Consider the following 17,240-nt stretch of genomic DNA (forward strand, 5'->3'; position numbering starts at 1 on the left):
ATCAAATGCGTTTGTGTATGTCAAGTACACCAGTAGAGACTAGCGTGTCATAAATCCTGGAAGCACTTGTAAGAAGATGTCTGCCAGCTTGAAATATCTCTTTAAAATCATTTTGACACAATATTACATTTTTCCTAGTTGACAAAGAGGTTTTTCGGGAATGGATGTTTAATATTATCAAATTCTTCCTCCTCCTTGTGATGTGATGATAAACTGTAGAAATAGATTTCCTAATATTGAACTACTTTTGAATGTGATGGAATAAATTCTACTTTGACATAATGTTCAAGTTTGCTTAAGTATCATTTTATTATGGGAATTTTCAAAAACAAACAAAAGTAGGGACACCTGGGTGGCTCAGTCAGTTAAGCATCTGCCTTCGGCTCAGGTCATGATCCTGGGGTCCTGGGATCGAGTCCCACATTGGGCTCCTTTTGCCCAGCAGGAAGTCTGCTTCTCCCTCTGCCCCTCCCCCTGCTTGTGCTCCCCCCACTTGTGCTCCCCCCTGTCTCTCTCTCTCTCTCAAATAAATAAATAAAATCTAAAAAAAAAAAAATAAAAGTAGGGAGAAGAGAATAATGAACTCTTATGCCTAACTTCAACAATTACCAATATTTTGTCAGTTTTTGGCAAATCTGATTTTTAAAAAATATTTCTGGATTTTATTTGTTAAAATATTTTATTTAAAGATTTACATCCATATTCTTAAGTGGGATTGACCTAGTTTTCATGAGTGTGTGATGCGGCTGGTAAAGTTCCTTTTTAAAAAAAAAACAATATTATATGTCTATGGCAAAATAAAAATTGTATTTTTTATTGTCATTCTAAGCTTTCTCTAAAATTTCCTTTTACCCTTGGCCTTCTGGAACTCAGTCCATTCAAAGCCTGCAGCCTCAGGAAAGGGATAACAGTAAAAGGTGGAAAATGAAAGGGGTGCTGTTGGCCTGGAGGGTCCGAACAAGGGTTTTGAAAGAACACCTAGAGAGCCACGCTCTGAAGTAAACAGACTCTGACTTGGGGGTGGGAGAAAACATCAAAGTTAGTTTCAGTAAGTGTTGAAAAGAAAACATGTCCTTTGCCTTCCCACCCCGAGACCCCAGGCAGGCAGGGAGGGGAGAGTGGGAGCCCAGGTAGTGATGGGGCGTGGGCAGGAGACAGACCTGCCCTCTGGTCCCCAGGGAGAGCGCAGACAGTGGGCGATCCTTGGGGTGGCGCTGGCCCATGGGATGTTTCTGGTGATTAGGAAAAGCATCATTTCAAAGTGGGGACCACTATTTCCTCTTTCATATCGAGGTTAAAACATATTTTAAACTTTTCCAATTTTAGAAAGTATTTTTAAATCCCCAAGCACGTTCACTTGTTTGGATATACTTTTGTTCTCAACTTCTCTGTTGAGAACAGAGAGGGAGTCTGAAAATGGTCACAGAGGAATGTCCTAATCCTGGTAGATGGCCGTCATGTAGTTTCATGGTAATTAGATGAAGTATCCAATTTCGTAGTTCTTATACGATTCACTGTGGTTTACATTTATCATTAGGAAATGCTATGTGTTAAGGACTTTTCTAAGTTTCATAAAAAAATATAGCTTTCCTTTTCAATGTTCACTAATCCTTTTGCTTTTATCCAATGTACGTTATTAGAAATGCAATTGTCTCTTCAAACAGCAAGGTTGAACTTTCTTATTTGACTCGAGATGAGAGACGTTGACTTGTTAGTTGCACTTGGTGTGTCCCTATTACTGTGGTCATAGATGGGCTTGATTTGAATGGTTTTGCATTTTTATTTCCTTGATTTCTTTACCCTGGCTTTCCCTATCTCTTACACTAGTATTTTCTCCAAATTTTATTGATCCTTTTTCCTTCTAGATGTCCCAAAATATACAATTTCTTTTTATTCTATTCTAGTTACTTGAAGATAAAAATATACTGAGTTGATATCTTTCTATCAAACATAAGAATGAAGAACATTTATTGCTCTATTGGGAGAAATGTATCACGTTCACATCCCCCTTGCCCTTTGTATAACTGTTTTGTATGTTTGTATGTTGGTTTTTTTTTTTTTGAGGGAGAATATCTAAGACTTTAGACTAGTCAAAATATTTATTATTAATATTAAGTTAAATAATCAAAGAATATAAATCAAGTGAATATTATTGATATTTAAATGATCAACCTTTTTGCTGAAGATGGTTTTTGACATTTACACTAAGTTCCACAGTCACGTTAACACTTAGAGAGCTGTACAAGTTTTCTTGACTTATTTGGTCTACCCCATTGGTGTTGAACAATATTGTCTGTTTTGGCATTCTTTATTTTGGTACATTTTTTTTTTTTTTTTTTTTTACTGGTTGGGCTACTCACTCAATAATTAGTGTTTTTTTTTTTTCCCAAAAAATCACATAAACATTATTGCATATTTTAGGTTTCCCCCACTTCTTCTACATTTTATAACACCAAAGGAACATTTTACCCAATATTTTGCTATTGCTGTTCCAATGACGACTTTAGAAATGCTTGTTCTCAAATCAGCTTTATTGAACCTGAAGCTTCTATAGGTCTTCTGGAGTCTGGGAGCAATCTGAAGTATGGAATTCTTCCAACATGGTTAATAAACCAAATAGCAAAGATGATATTTAAAAAAAGTAATTCTACTAAATATCTACAATCTTACGGCCCTATACCAAGCCATGAACAGTATTGCTTTGCTGCTCACTGAGCAGGGATTAGTGACAAATGGCCATGCAAAATTCCCTTCATGAGCATTGAACAGCTCCTAGGCTTGAACTACCCATTAATTGGTGTCCCTATTTAAGACCTGTGGATATATGGCAAGGGAATGGGATTTATAGTAATTGTGCAAATCAAAATTTTTTCAGGTCCTATGCTTAGTCCTTTAAATACCTTATCATAGTTCACTCTACTAGGACTTCTAAGAGATAGGTGCATTATTACGATCTTATATTTGAGGAAATCTGAAGGTGGGTTCCTGATACGTGGTATAATCCCTAAACAGTTAGGGGCATTCATGTCTAGGTTTGGCAGACTCTGAAACTTGTCTGTGCATCCTGATGTACTACCTTAGGAAAGATGCATGGTTGTCCCAGGTACCTGTCCCAGGTACCTCCTCACCTGTCCTGTGCTAGGTTAAGATGTTTGAGCTTTTCCTGTGAGTGAACCCATTGTAATGGGATGTCGGCTTTCTTTTATTATTGCTTCTCTTCCAGGCTTTTTTCAAATCTAACCAATTTATCTTCATTAGATGATTATTCCCAATGATCAACTCTGTGACTGAGAAGTACCAGCCTTTACCCACAAAGCCCTGGGAGGCAGAAATTTCCTTGTCTGGATTCTGCCATTAGCCTCAGCCATACTCTTACCTACAAAATCAGTTAATCAACAAACAGAATTAAAATAATATTAACCTTAATAGAAAGGCTTTTAAACATAGTGTTATGTAGTCTTTGTGGATACAGAAGAGACATGGATGATGGTCTTGCCTTTCTGTTTATGCAGAACATTATGAGTGATGAAGCTCTTCCACTTTCACATCCCTCCATTAAAGTAACCTTTGTGAGAACCGGCCATATGCTGGGTATGGTGATAGGTCTCAGGGAATCGGAGATCGGTAAGATGAAGTCACGGTTCTTAAGAACTCATTGTCTACTAGCATGGCGTCACACAGAGATATGTCATCATATAAGGTGGGAACTGTGAGAGCAGAGATTTAAATAAAGTGAGAGGTGACTCTAAGTCAATGACAGAAAACAGTGAGGCGAGGTAGATAGGCTTTTGAATTTAATACACCGTGATCCCAAAATTCTATTCACAGCCAAATCTATGAGTACTGGCAAAAGAAAGACCGTGTCAGAATTGCCCGCTTTTAAAAAAACATATGACCCCTATATTCTTCCCCAAAATCTCTACTTCAAGATGTATGCACCAGGAAATTGTGAGATACATGAAAACAAAGAACGGAAGCACACAGAAGTCGTGGCCTAAGAGGAAGAGAATGTCAAGCTGTATTAGGTATACTGAAAGAAAACTGAAATGTAAGTGCTTGGAAGGTTTTAAAAACTTCTCTCGAAATTGCCACATGAGGAGACATCAGTGAAAAATACGGGCAGAAAGCTAGGGCAGAAATAAGGAAATACGTTTGGCAGGAGTAAGGCCACCCATGTGAACCATGAAACAAGATGTAGTTGGGTTGAGTACTTGTGTTAAATATAAGATATCATAAATCGGGGCGCCTGGGTGGCTCAGTGGGTTAAAGCCTCTGCCTTCGGCTCAGGTCGTGATCCCAGGGTCCTGGGATCGAGCCCCACATCGGGTTCTCTGCTCAGCGGGGAGCCTGCTTCCCTCCTCTCTGCCTGCCTCTCTGCCTACTTGTGATCTCTGTCTGTCAAATAAATAAATAAAATCTTAAAAAAAAAGATATCGTAAATCAATAAGAATGTAATTCCATTATATGCTGTTTCTGAGAGACACATCTGACATAAACTACTTCAAATCTAAAAACAAAAAAAGTGAAGGATTTGTCTTACATTGGAAAATAAGTCAATGCTTGTGAATTAAACTTAGCATTCCTCTGCTGTGTTGAAAGAATAATATGACCATCACTAAGTTGAGTTGATTTTAGACAGGCAAGGATGGTTCAATGTGGGGAAATATCACCATAAACTAAATTTGTTAGTAGATTAGAAGATTAAAAACTATGATTATTTTAATACCCAGAAGTACTGCTGATAAAAATTAGGTAATAATTTCTCACAAAATATTTTCATTGACTAGAAGTTGACAGGTGATTTGCCTATCATGCTTAACCTTGAAACACAAGAAAATTTCCACCAAATGAGGAAAAGTGAGGGAAAAAGCATAGATCTGAGAGTTGAAGTGATAGGGGCATAGGTCCCAACTCAAGCATTGAGTGTGGATCTCAATTTCTCCAAGTCTCATCCCTTGTTCCATCTGTGGAATGATTGATAAAATGACAGCAGTCGTGATGTTAGCAGCTATCATCCCAGAAGCTTGCTGTGTGAGAATTTAAACTAGGATCTTGCAGACCACCAGTCCACAACAAGCCTGTGGGGTGGGGATGCTGTTACCCCCATTTTGCTGACGGAGAACTGAGACTGGGAGGCTCCGTATCTTCTCCTATCTCTTAATGTTATTTTGAAGGATAAATAAGGGATGTGTCTTGGCCTGTCCAGGCAGCTACACCAAAAACACCATAGATTGTGTGGCTCAAACAATAATGTTTATTTCTCAAATTCTGGAGGCTGGGAAGTCCAAGTCAAGGCACACACAGACTCAGTGTCTGGGGAGGGTCCATTTCTTGGTTCAGAGATGGGCATCTTCTCACTGGGTCCTCACATGGCAGAAGGGGCGAGAGCTCCCTGGGTCTCTTATCAGACCAGTCATCCTCATGAGTGGTCAGGCTCCACCCTTGTGACCTGGTTAGTCATCCCCCAAAGGCCCCTCCCCCAAAGACATCACACTGGAGTTAGGATTTCAACATGTGACTTTTGGGGAGCACAGACATTCCATAACAGCCGGTAAACTGCTCTGCAGGGTTTAGCACATACTAAGCACAGTAACATTTCTTAAATGCTAGGGAAGAACATCACTATCAACACTGTGAGTCAGTATTTTTATGGGCACATTTGCTAGTAGGGAAGAACAGATACAAGAAGGGACAGAGACGTTGAAGAGGGGGAGGCAAGATTATGATTTGTAGCTGATACTTTCTATCTCTGGGAAGACCCCAGTAAATAAAGTGAAAATGTATCTGAAAGAAAAGAGCTAGTGAGGGGGCTACTTTTAACATAAAAATACTTGCGTAGTAATGGAGAGCTTCCCTGTGGACTGAAAATAACAAGTTTGGATACATAAAGGAGAAATTCTCATTTGAAATAGCAAGAGGAAAAAAACACACCCAGGAATAAATTAAATAAGCAGTAAGTTGCATTTACTTCAAGAGAACAACAAAGCTTTAACAAAGGGCATAAAAAATGACTCATTAATCAGAGGGAATGCTGATGAACATGTATCTGTAGTCCCCAGAGAAGTCTGTAGATTCTTCGCGTCACCATGGGGATCTGAAAGGTCAGCTCTGGGAATACTGGCGCATGACTACAATGTCCAGGTGACAAAAGAAACTGGTAAGAAGACAAAACATAGTTTTGATATTTTTGATATCAAAAAATATTTTGATGGTGGAGAGCCTTGTCTACCAGTATTAACATGTTGACCATAATTCGGGAGGGTGGGTGGGGGGCACGTGAAATGGGGATTCAGGAGGACACGTGTCCTGGTGACCACTGGGAGTTGCACGTAGGTCATCAGTCTCGACATTCTTTGCCCGAAACTAGTGTTCTATTCTGTGTTAACGCACTGGAATTTAAATAAAACCTTGGGGGGAAAAAGTGTGACAGTAATTTGATAAGGTGATTCTTTTGAAAGAATATACAAAGAAAGAATGAGAAAGAATGAAAAAATCCAGACATAGACCCAAAATAGACGAAAGCTCCTACTATATGATAAAGGGGGTGACTTCAAATCGTGGAGGAAGCCTGGACCATACAATAAAGCGCATGAAAACAGAAGACCCACCACGTGGAAATCAGTGAAAATGTGTTGTGTTCAAATTCTCTAGAAAAACTGTATGGCTGTCACCACGGGGATTTCTGAGCGTATAGAGGTTTAGTATAGTTAAATAATAATTGTATAGAGTCAGGTGTCTTAGGTAGCACATCACCGTGAATAATGGCATTAAAGGAACATCACGGAATGGTTTCTGTCTCAACCATGCAGCCCCCTGCCGCCTTCGCCTTGACTTTGGTCAGAGGAGGGTCTGTGACTGTGGGTACACATGGTAGCGAGCTGGGAACCCCACACACCCCTCATCTGTGCAATGCTTTCTTGTGAGGGGAGGACAGGACCGTTGCCGGCCCAGTGATGGGATCAGGGGAGATGACGTGTGGCATGGCTGTGGTCACTGCGGGGAGGACCGCCAGGCGGAGACCTCGGGGCTTGCAGACGTGGGCCAGGGAGCTCCCTGTCACACCTTCTGCCGCAAGACTGTTCCGCTGGCTTTTCCATGTGAAAAAGGGAGCTGGGAAGGTCCAGCAGTGGAGGGGAAGGCTGCCGGGACCACGGTCATTGTCCCCGCGTCAGTGCCCACCACTGAGAGTGGCGATCTGAGCCCAGAATAGCTCAGTTCCTTGCTGTTCAGACACCAGGCTTCCCCGGGACGACGCACAGGGGACCAAGAGGCTCCGTCGGGAACCAGCTTCTCCCAGAGGATGCCTTCCCAGAGCCTCCTCTGCCTGCTCAGGATCCCTCTGGGTGAAGCCCGGGGTCCCGGAAGCAGGTGGGTTTGGGGGCGCCTTCATCTCCTGAGCCTCTGGCTGATCTGCCGGCTGCGCGGCTCTCAGTCCCTCGGGGAAAGAAGTCGGGGAAGCGCGTAGAAGCCATTGCCTCCTGGCTTTGCTCTCTTCGAGGAGGCCTCATCATGAGCCCAATAAAGACAGGCAGGAAGGCACAAGGTGGAAATTAAACCGAGGCAAATTGTTGCTGTCTTGACACAATATGTATCTTTTGACCTGTTTCAGCAGTTTCTTTAAAACCATAAATCCTCCCCTGGGCTCATTAGGAGAGGCTGAGAGGAGGCCATTTGTCCTAAAACTTTACGGGGACACCATGCCCGGGCCTGGCAGGCTCCCACCGACCTTCCAAATGTGGACAGTTCAGCCCTATGTGAATTCTTCTTAAGCTAAGACTTGCCTGCCTGTTTACCTCCCCATTCCATTCGTGTCATTCAGTTTCTCCCCGCAGGATGTTCTATCCCTCACTCCTTTCCAGCCCCAGAGACCGATGCCCAAATTAGATGGCCTGTGTTTTACTCTCTCAAGGTTCTAATCTTCACTCTGATCTTTACTCTCTACTCTCTCAAGGCTCTGTTCTACCTAAATAAGGTGCGGAAGCAAGGCACAGGTACGAGGGCCACGTGGTCATGGACAGTCTGAACTGGGTGCCGGGAGACCAGGCTGCTTTCTTAATTGGGTCACCTTGGATTAGTGACTTTACTGCTCTGGGCCTCTGCTTCCTAATCTATAAAATGGGTTGCACAGGACACTTTCCGGAGATCCTTCGGTTGCGGGGGGAGGCTGAGGGCACAGGCTCCACTGAAGGTCCCCCCATCCCCATCCCATTCCCTTGACCCCCATCTCCCTCACCCCTGACTACTTCAGTCAAGCACCCTGGTTTTTAGATGTCACTATGACCCAATATCCATCCACAGCATTCCCTGCCCTTTGGGGTCTAGTTTTGAAATGGTGCCGGATCCCTCACTTTGTCACCCAGTGGAAACCCAAACCTTCCTTCTGATTTCTGATCAACGCAAAGGAGGTGGATGTTCCTTTGGCCTCGATTGTCTCTTGGGATTTGGAGTTTTTGGGCGACTCTGCCATGCCAAGTCAGCCCTGATACAACAAAGCCCCCTTGGCTTCTATAACAACAACCATTTCCCATATACCAGACATCCATGAGCTTAACAGACTTTTCCAGAGGAGGGTTCCATGGCGGCAGGCATGTCCAGCCCCTCCCAGTCCTCTGCCATCTCAGGGTTCTCTGCTGCCTTCCCAGCCCTTCTCCTCCCCCAGTCCTTGCAGGACTTTGCAGCCATCCCAAATTCTCCCCTTCAGTTGTGCAGACTGGCCTCGTCTTCCTCCAAAGCTTGGAGCCTGGCCCCGGAGAGGCTCACCTCCCATTCCAGGCATGCATCAAAGAAAGTTTTCCCAGAAGCGGTGTTCCATCCCTGAGGAAGAGCCTGGTGCTGTTATTCAGGGTGACAGATTTTTACTTTCTTTGCATTGAATTTGTCAAAGGGCTTCGTGGTTAGGCAGAGTTTGGAACCCATGGCACATCACTGGTTTCTGGTAGAGCATGGCATGAATGTGCTGGTGTGTGTACCCTTCCAGGTAAATCGGTCCTTTCATCCAATTAAAATATTTGCCAGGACTAATATTTCTTAAATTTTAAAATATTTCAACCATGCAAAGCCATGAGCCAGTGTTTTTCAAACTACAGGTAACCTTTTTTTTTTTTTTTTTTTTAAAGAAAAGAAATGGAGGGGCGCCTGGGTGGCTCAGTGGGTTGAGCCGCTGCCTTCGGCTCGGGTCATGATCTCTGGGTCCTGGGATCGGGCCCCGCATCGGGATCTCTGCTCAGCGGGGAGCCTGCTTCCTCCTCTCTCTCTGCCTGCCTCTCTGCCTGCTTGTGATCTCTCTGTCAAATAAATAAATAAAATCTTTAAAAAAAAAAGAAATTGAATAAGGGAGAATGGAAAATAGAAGAGTGTATCAATTTAGTAAATGTAAACTTCTTTCATAGAAATCTGGTTTCAGTTCTGTGTCTGTGTGCGTGCACATGTACGTACGTGTGGCGCAGTATAAAATAATTGTTTCCTTACTGTGGGTCACAATCAGAAAATGTGACAATTACCAGATAGACCGCGCTGTAATTAACACCCGAGTACTACCCGCTCAGTTACCTACTACTCAGTTCTGGGACGGCACACTGTAGGGCTGCAGGTTTTTTGTTGCTGGTCTCTTTTTATAAAATTTTTATTTATTTTTATTTTTTATAAACATATAATGTATTTTTATCCCCAGGGGTACAGGTCTTTGAACTGCCAGGTTTACACACTTCACAGCACTCACCATAGCACATACCCTTCCCAATGTCCATAACCCCATCCCCCTCTCCTGACCCCCCTCTCCCCAGCAACCCTCAGTTTGTTTTGTGAGATTAAGAGTCACTTATGATTTGTCTCCCTCCCGATCCCTCTTGTTCCGTTTATTCTTTTCCTACCCCACAAACCCCCCATGTTGCATCTCCACTTCCTCATATCAGGGAGATCATATGATAGTTGTCTTTCTCCGATTGACTTATTTCACTAAGCATGATACCCTCTAGTTCCATCCATATCATCACAAATGGCAAGATTTCATTTCTTTTGATGGCTGCGTAGTGTTCCATTGTATATATATACCACATCTTCATTATCCACTCATCTGTTGATGGACATCTAGGTTCTTTCCATAGTTTGGCTACTGTGAACATTGCTGCTATAAACATTCGGGTGCACGTGCCCCTTCGGATCACTACGTTTGTATCTTTAGGGTAAATACCCAGCAGTGGAATTGCTGGGTCATAGGGTAGTTCTATTTTCAACAATTTGAGGAACCTCCATGCTGTTTTCCAGAGTGGTTGCACCAGCTTGCATTCCCACCAACAGTGTAGGAGGGTTCCCCTTTCTCCGCATCCTTGCCAGTATCTGTCATTTCCTGACTTGTTAATTTTAGCCATTCTGACTGGTGTGAGGTGGTATCTCATTGTGGTTTTGATTTGTATTTCCCCGATGCCGAGTGATGTGGAGCACTTTTTCATGTGTCTGTTGGCCATCTGGATGTCTTCTTTGCAGAAATGTCTGTTCATATCCTCTGCCCATTTCTTGATTGGAGTCTTTGTTCTTTGGGTGTTGAGTTTGCTAAGTTCTTTATAGATTTTGGACACTAGCCCTTTATCTGATATGTCATTTGCAAATATCTTCTCCCTGGGCGCCTGGGTGGCTCAGTGGGTTAAGCCGCTGCCTTCGGCTCAGGTCATGATCTCAGGGTCCTGGGATCGAGTCCCGCATCGGGCTCTCTGCTCAGCAGGGAGCCTGCTTCCCTCTCTCTCTCTGCCTGCCTCTCTGTCTACTTGTGATCTCTCTCTGTCAAATAAATAAATAAAATCTTTAAAAAAAAAAAAAACAAATATCTTCTCCCATTCTGTCAGTTATCTTTGGGTTTTTTTTTTTTAAAGATTTTTTTTTTTTTTTTAATTTATTGACAGGTCACAAGTAGGCAGAGAGGCAGGCAGAGAGAGACAGGAGGAGGCAGGCTCCCTGCTGAGCATAGAGCCCGATGCGGGACTCGATCCCAGGACCCTGAGATCACGACCCGAGCCGAAGGCAGAGGCTTTAACCACTGAGCCACCCAGGCGCCCAGTTATCTTTGGTTTTGTTAACTGTTTCCTTTGCTGTGCAAAAGCTTTTGATCTTGATGAAATCCCAATAGTTCATTTTTGCCCTTGCTTCCCTTGCCTTTGGCGATGTTCCTAGGAAGATGTTGCTGTGGCTGAGGTCGAAGAGGTTGCTGCCTGTGTTCTCCTCAAGGATTTTGATGGATTCCTTTCTCACATTGAGGCCCTTCATCCGTTTTGAGTATATTTTTGTGTGTGGTGTAAGGAAATGGTCCAATTTCATTTTTCTGCATGTGGCTGTCCAGTTTTCCCAACACCATTTGTTGAACAGACTGTCTTTTTTCCACTGGACATTCTTTGCTGCTTTGTCGAAGATTAGTTGACCATAGAGTTAAGGGTCTATTTCTGGGCTCTCTATTCTGTTCCATTGGTCTATGCGTCTGTTTTTGTGCCATTACCATACTGTCTTGATGATGACAGCTTTGTAATAGAGCTTGAAGTCCAGAATTGTGATGCCACCAGCTTTGGCTTTCTTTTTCAATATTCCTTTGGCTATTCGAGGTCTTTTCTGGTTCCATATAAATTTTAGGATTATTTGTTCCATTTCTTTGAAAAAAAAATGGGTGGGATTTTGATAGGGATTGCATAAATGTGTAGATTGCTTTAGGTAGCATAGACATTTTCACAATATTTGTTCTTCCAATCCAGGAGCATGGAACATTTTTCCATTTCTTTGTGTCTTCCTCAATTTCTTTCATGAGTACTTTCTAGTTTTCTGAGTATAGATTCTTAGCCTCTTTGGTTACATTTATTCCTAGTTATCTTATAGTTTTGTGTGCAATTGTAAATGGGATTGACTCCTTAATTTCTCTTTCTTCTGTCTTGTTGTTGGTGTAGAAAAATGCAACTGATTTCTGTGTATTGATTTTATATCCTGACACTTTACTAAATTCCTGTACAAGTTCTAGCAGTTTTGGAGTGGAGTCTTTTGGGTTTTCCACATATAGTATCATATCATCTGCAAAGAGTGAGAGTTTGACTTCTTCTTTGCTGATTTGGATTCCTTTAATTTCTTTTTGTTGTCTGATTGCTGAGGCTAGGACTTCTAGTACTATGTTGAATAGCAGTGGTGATAACGGACATCCCTGCCATGTTCCTGACCTTAGCAGAAAAGCTTTCAGTTTTTCTCCATTGAGAATGATATTTGCTGTGGGTTTTTCATAGATGGCTTTGATAATATTGAGGTATGTACCCTATATCCCTACACTATGAAGAGTTTTGATCAGGAAGGGATGCTGTACTTTGTCATATGCTTTTTCAGCGTCTATTGAGAGTATCATATGGTTCTTGTTCTTTCTTTTATTAATGTGTTGTATCACATTGATTGACTTGCGGATGTTGAACCAACCTTGCAGCCCTGGAATAAATCCCACTTGGTCGTGGTGAATAATCCTTTTAATGTACTGTTGAATCCTATTGGCTAGTATTTTGGTGAGAATTTTCACATCTGTGTTCATCAAGGATATTGGTCTGTAATTCTCTTTTTTGATGGGATCCTTGTCTGGTTTTGGGATCAAGGTGATGCTGGCCTCATAAAATGAGTTTGGAAGTTTTCCTTCCATTTCTATTTTTTGGAACAGTTTCAGGAGAATAGGAATTAATTCTTCTTTAAATGTTTGGTAGAATTCCCCTGGGAAGCCGTCTGGCCCTGGGCTTTTGTTTGTTTGGAGATTTTTGATGACTGTTCAATTTCCTTACTGGTTATGGGTCTGTTCAGGTTTTCTATTTCTTCCTGGTTCAGTTGTGGTAGTTTATATGTCTCTAGGAATACATCAATATCTTCCAGATTTTCAAATTTGTTGACGTAGAGTTGCTCATAGTATGTTCTTATAATTGTTTGTATTTATTTGGTATTGGTTGTGATCTCTCCTCTTTAATTCATAATTTTATTTATTTGGGTCCTTTCTCTTTTCTTTTTGATAAGTCTGGCCAGGGTTTATCAATCTTATTAATTCTTTCAAAGAATCAGCTCCTAGTTTCGTTGATTTGTTCTATTGTTTTTTGGTTTCTATTTCATTGATTTCTGCTCTGATCTTTATGATTTCTCTTCTCCTGCTGGGTTTAGGCTTTCTTTCTTGTTCTTTCTCCAGCTCCTTTAGGTGTAGGGTTAGGTTGTGTACCTGAGACCTTTCTTGTTTCTTGAGAAAGGCTTGTACCGCTATATATTTTCCTCTCAGGACTGCCTTTGTTGTGTCCCACAGATTTTGAACCATTGTGTTTTCATTATCATTTGTTTCCATGAATTTTTTCAATTCTTCTTTAATTTCCTGGTTGACCCATTCATTCTTTAGAAGGATGCTGTTTAGTCTCCATGTATTTGGGTTCTTTCCAAATTTCCTCTTGTGATTGAGTTCTAGCTTCAGAGCATTGTGGTCTGAAAATATGCAGGGAATGATCCCAATCTTTTGATACTGGTTGAGACCTGATTTAGGACCGAGGATGTGATCTATTCTGGAAAATGTTCCACGTGCACTAGAGAAGAATGTGTATTCTGTTGCTTTGGGATGAAATGTTCTGAATATATCTGTGATGTCCATCTGGCCCAGTGTGTCATTTAAGGCCTTTATTTCCTTGTTGATCTTTTGCTTGGATGATCTGTCCATTTCAGTGAGGGGAGTGTTAAAGTCCCCTACTATTATTATATTATTGTTGATGTGTTTCTTTGATTTTGTTATTAATTGGTTCATATAGTTGGCTGCTCCCATGTTAGGGGCATAGATATTTAAAATTGTTAGATCTTCTTGTTGGACAGACCCTTTGAATATGATATAGTGTCCTTCCTCATCTTTTATTATAGTCTTTGGCTTAAAATCTAATTGATCTGATATAAGGATTGCCACCCCAGCTTTCTTCGGATGTCCATTAGCATGGTACATTGTTCTCCACCCCCTCACTTTAAATCTGGAGGTGTCTTCGGGTCTAAAATGAGTTTCTTGTAGGCAACATATTGATGGGATTTGTTTTTTTATCCATTCTGATACCGTGTGTCTTTTGATTGGGGCATTTAGCCCATTAACATTCAGGGTAACTATTGAGAGATATGAATTTAGTGCCATTGTTTTGCCCGTAAGGTGACTGTTACTGTATATTGTCTCTGTTCCTTTCTGATCTACTACTTTTAGGCTCTCTCTTTGCTTAGAGGACCCCTTTCAATATTTCCTGTAGAGCTGGTTTGGTGTTTGCAAATTCTTTCAGTTTTTGTTTGTCCTGGAAGCTTTTAATCTCTCCTTCTATTTTCAATGATAGCTGAGCTGGATATAGTATTCTTGGCTGCATGTTTTTCTCATTTAGTGCTCTGAATATATCATGCCAGTTCTTTCTGGCCTGCCAGGTCTCTGTGGATAAGTCTGCTGCCAATCTAATATTTTTACCATTGTATGTTACAGACTTCTTGTCCCGGGCTGCTTTCAGGATTTTCTCTTTGTTGCTAAGACTTATAAATTTTACTATTAGGTGATGGGGTGTGGACCTATTCTTGTTGATTTTGAGGGGGGTTCTCTGCACCTCCTGGATTTTGATGCTTGTTCCCTTTGCCATATTAGGGAAATTCTCTCCAATAATTCTCTACAATATACCTTCTGCTCCCTTCTCTCTTTCTTCTTCTTCTGGAATCCCAATTATTCTAATGTTGTTTCGTCTTATGGTGTCACTTATCTCCCGAATTCTCCCCTCGTGGTCCAGTAGCTGTTTGTCCCTCTTTTGCTCAGCTTCTTTATTCTTTGTCATTTGGTCTTCTATATCACTAATTCTTTCTTCTGCCTCATTTATCCTAGCAGTAAGAGCCTCCATTTTTTATTGCACCTCATTAATAGCTTTTTTGATTTCAACTTGGTTAGATTTTAGTTCTTTTATTTCTCCAGGAAGGGCTTTTATCTCTCCAGAGAGGGTTTCTCTAATATCTTCCATGCCTTTTTCAAGCCCGGCTAGAACCTTGAGAATCGTCATCTGAACTCTAGATCTGACATATTACCAATGTCTGTATTGATTAGCCTTTGGTACTGCCTCTTGTTCTTTTTTATGTGGTGAGTTTTTCTGCCTTGTCATTTTGTCCAGATAAGAGTATATGAAGGAGCAAATAAAATACTAAAAGGGTGGCAAAGACCCCAGGAAAATGCGCTTTAACCAAATCAGAAGAGACCCCAAATCATGGCGGGGAGAAAGGGGATAAAAAGAAGATAAAAAAAAAAAAAATTAAAAAAAAAAAAAAGAAAACAAATAAAGAAAAAATATAAAAAAGAAAAAAATACATATATATTAGACTGGTGACAGAACAGGGTCACCCACTTAATTTTGGGAGTATTTTGGTCTCTTAGAAGAAACTACCTCCCAAAATTTTAAAGAATGAAAAACGTATATAAGGGTAAACATAATGAAGGGATGGAATATGCCTATAAAGATGAAAAAAAAATTTTTTTAATTTCTAAAAAAGGAGTTGATAAAGTAAGTTGGTTGGGAGAATAAAGAAAAAGAACGTGGAGAGAATTTGCTCGGGCTGGAGACTAGAACAAGCCCTGAGCTAGATTTAGGGTATATTTTGATCTATTAGAAGAAGTTGTACCCCAAATTTTTTAGAAGAAAAAACCCTATGTGTATACAAAAATAAAGTTAAATACAATGAAAGATAAAATATGAATATAATAATGAAGGTTCAAAAAAGACTATTATTATTATTTTTTATGAAAGTTATTGTTAAGATAAACTAGTTAAAGAACGTTAAAAAAGAAAAGGGTAAAAGTTAAAAAAATTTAGCAGAAGAAAAAAATAATATTAAAACAAAGTTAAATTAACTGCAATACTAAAGAATCATAGGGAGAAAACCATGAATTCCATGCTTTGCTTTCTCCTCCTCTGCAATTCTGCTGTTCTCCTTGGTAAGTGAACTTGGTCCTGGCTGGATTTCTTGTTGATCTTCTGGGGGAGGGGTCTGTTGTAGTGATTCTCAAGTGTCTTTCCCCAGGCGGAGTTGCACCACCCTTACCAGGGGCGGGGCTGAGTAATCCGCTGGGTTCACTTTCGGGAGCTTTTGTTCCCTGAGCGCTTTCCGTAGAGTTCTGGAGGACGGGAATGAAGATGGCAGCCTCCTGGTCTCTGCCCGGAGGAGCCGAGAGCTCGGGGCCCCACTCCTCAGTGCGCCCTCAGAGAAAAGAGCCCAATCACTCCATCTCCCTGGCCTCCAGCCGCGCTCCGAGCTGACCGAGCCTGCGACCGGTTCTAGGTAACCCCGAGCTGAGAGCTCACTCCTTGGCTCCGTCTCTGTAGCTGGCTTCCCTGTTCTAATACCTGTAAGCTCTGTGACACTCAGACACCCCCGATCCTTCTGTGACCCTCCGGGACCTGGGGCCATGCTGACCCCGCGTGGGCTTCACTCCGGTTTAGCCTCTGGATCAATGTCCCTCAGCGGAGCAGACTTTTAAAAGTCCTGATTTTGTGCTCTGCTGCTCTGCCGCTTGCCGGGAGCCGGCCCCTCCCTCCACGGTCTATCTTCCTGTCGCTTTGGATTCACTTCTCCACCAGTCCTACCTTTCAGAAAGTGGTTGATTTTCTGTTTCTAGAATTGCTGTTCTTCTTCTCTTCGATCTCCCGTTGGATTTGTAGGTGTTTGCAATGGTTTGATAAGCTATCTAGCTGCTCTCCTGCTACCTGATGTCGTCTCAGCATGCTACTTCTCCGCCATCTTGACTCCTCCCTGCTGGTCTCTTTTTAAATGAAAATATTACAGCTAGAACCAATGCTGAATGCCCCCTCCTCCATGTTCACCTCCTTGATTATGTTCCTTTTCTTGATGCCTGGCGGTCACTCCCTAATGGAGTCTACCATTCCCAGACATGTTTCTGTGCAATTACAACATAGTGAACATACAGAATTGTTTTCCACATTTTATGCCAGAACTCATATTAAGTGGTTTTAAAAAAAAAAATCACCCTCAAACTTTTTATTTTCTCTTAACACAGTAGTTTTCAGATATCTCTTGTTGGTATGTGTGGCCCTCATTCGGTTCTGGTCATGGTTGTATAAATACACTGAAAGTTATTTGCTCATTTTATTCTTAAGGGACATTTCACTGGCTAGTATGATAAATACTGAAATGAACATTCTTGTACATCTTCTTGTCCACATGTGACAAGAAACTATTAGGAAACTATTTGATTAGCTGGA

The sequence above is a fragment of the Enhydra lutris genome, unplaced genomic scaffold (genome assembly GCF_002288905.1).
Source record: "Enhydra lutris kenyoni isolate GAN:26980312 unplaced genomic scaffold, ASM228890v2 scaffoldscaffold29, whole genome shotgun sequence".
Classification (NCBI taxonomy): Eukaryota; Metazoa; Chordata; class Mammalia; order Carnivora; family Mustelidae; genus Enhydra; species Enhydra lutris.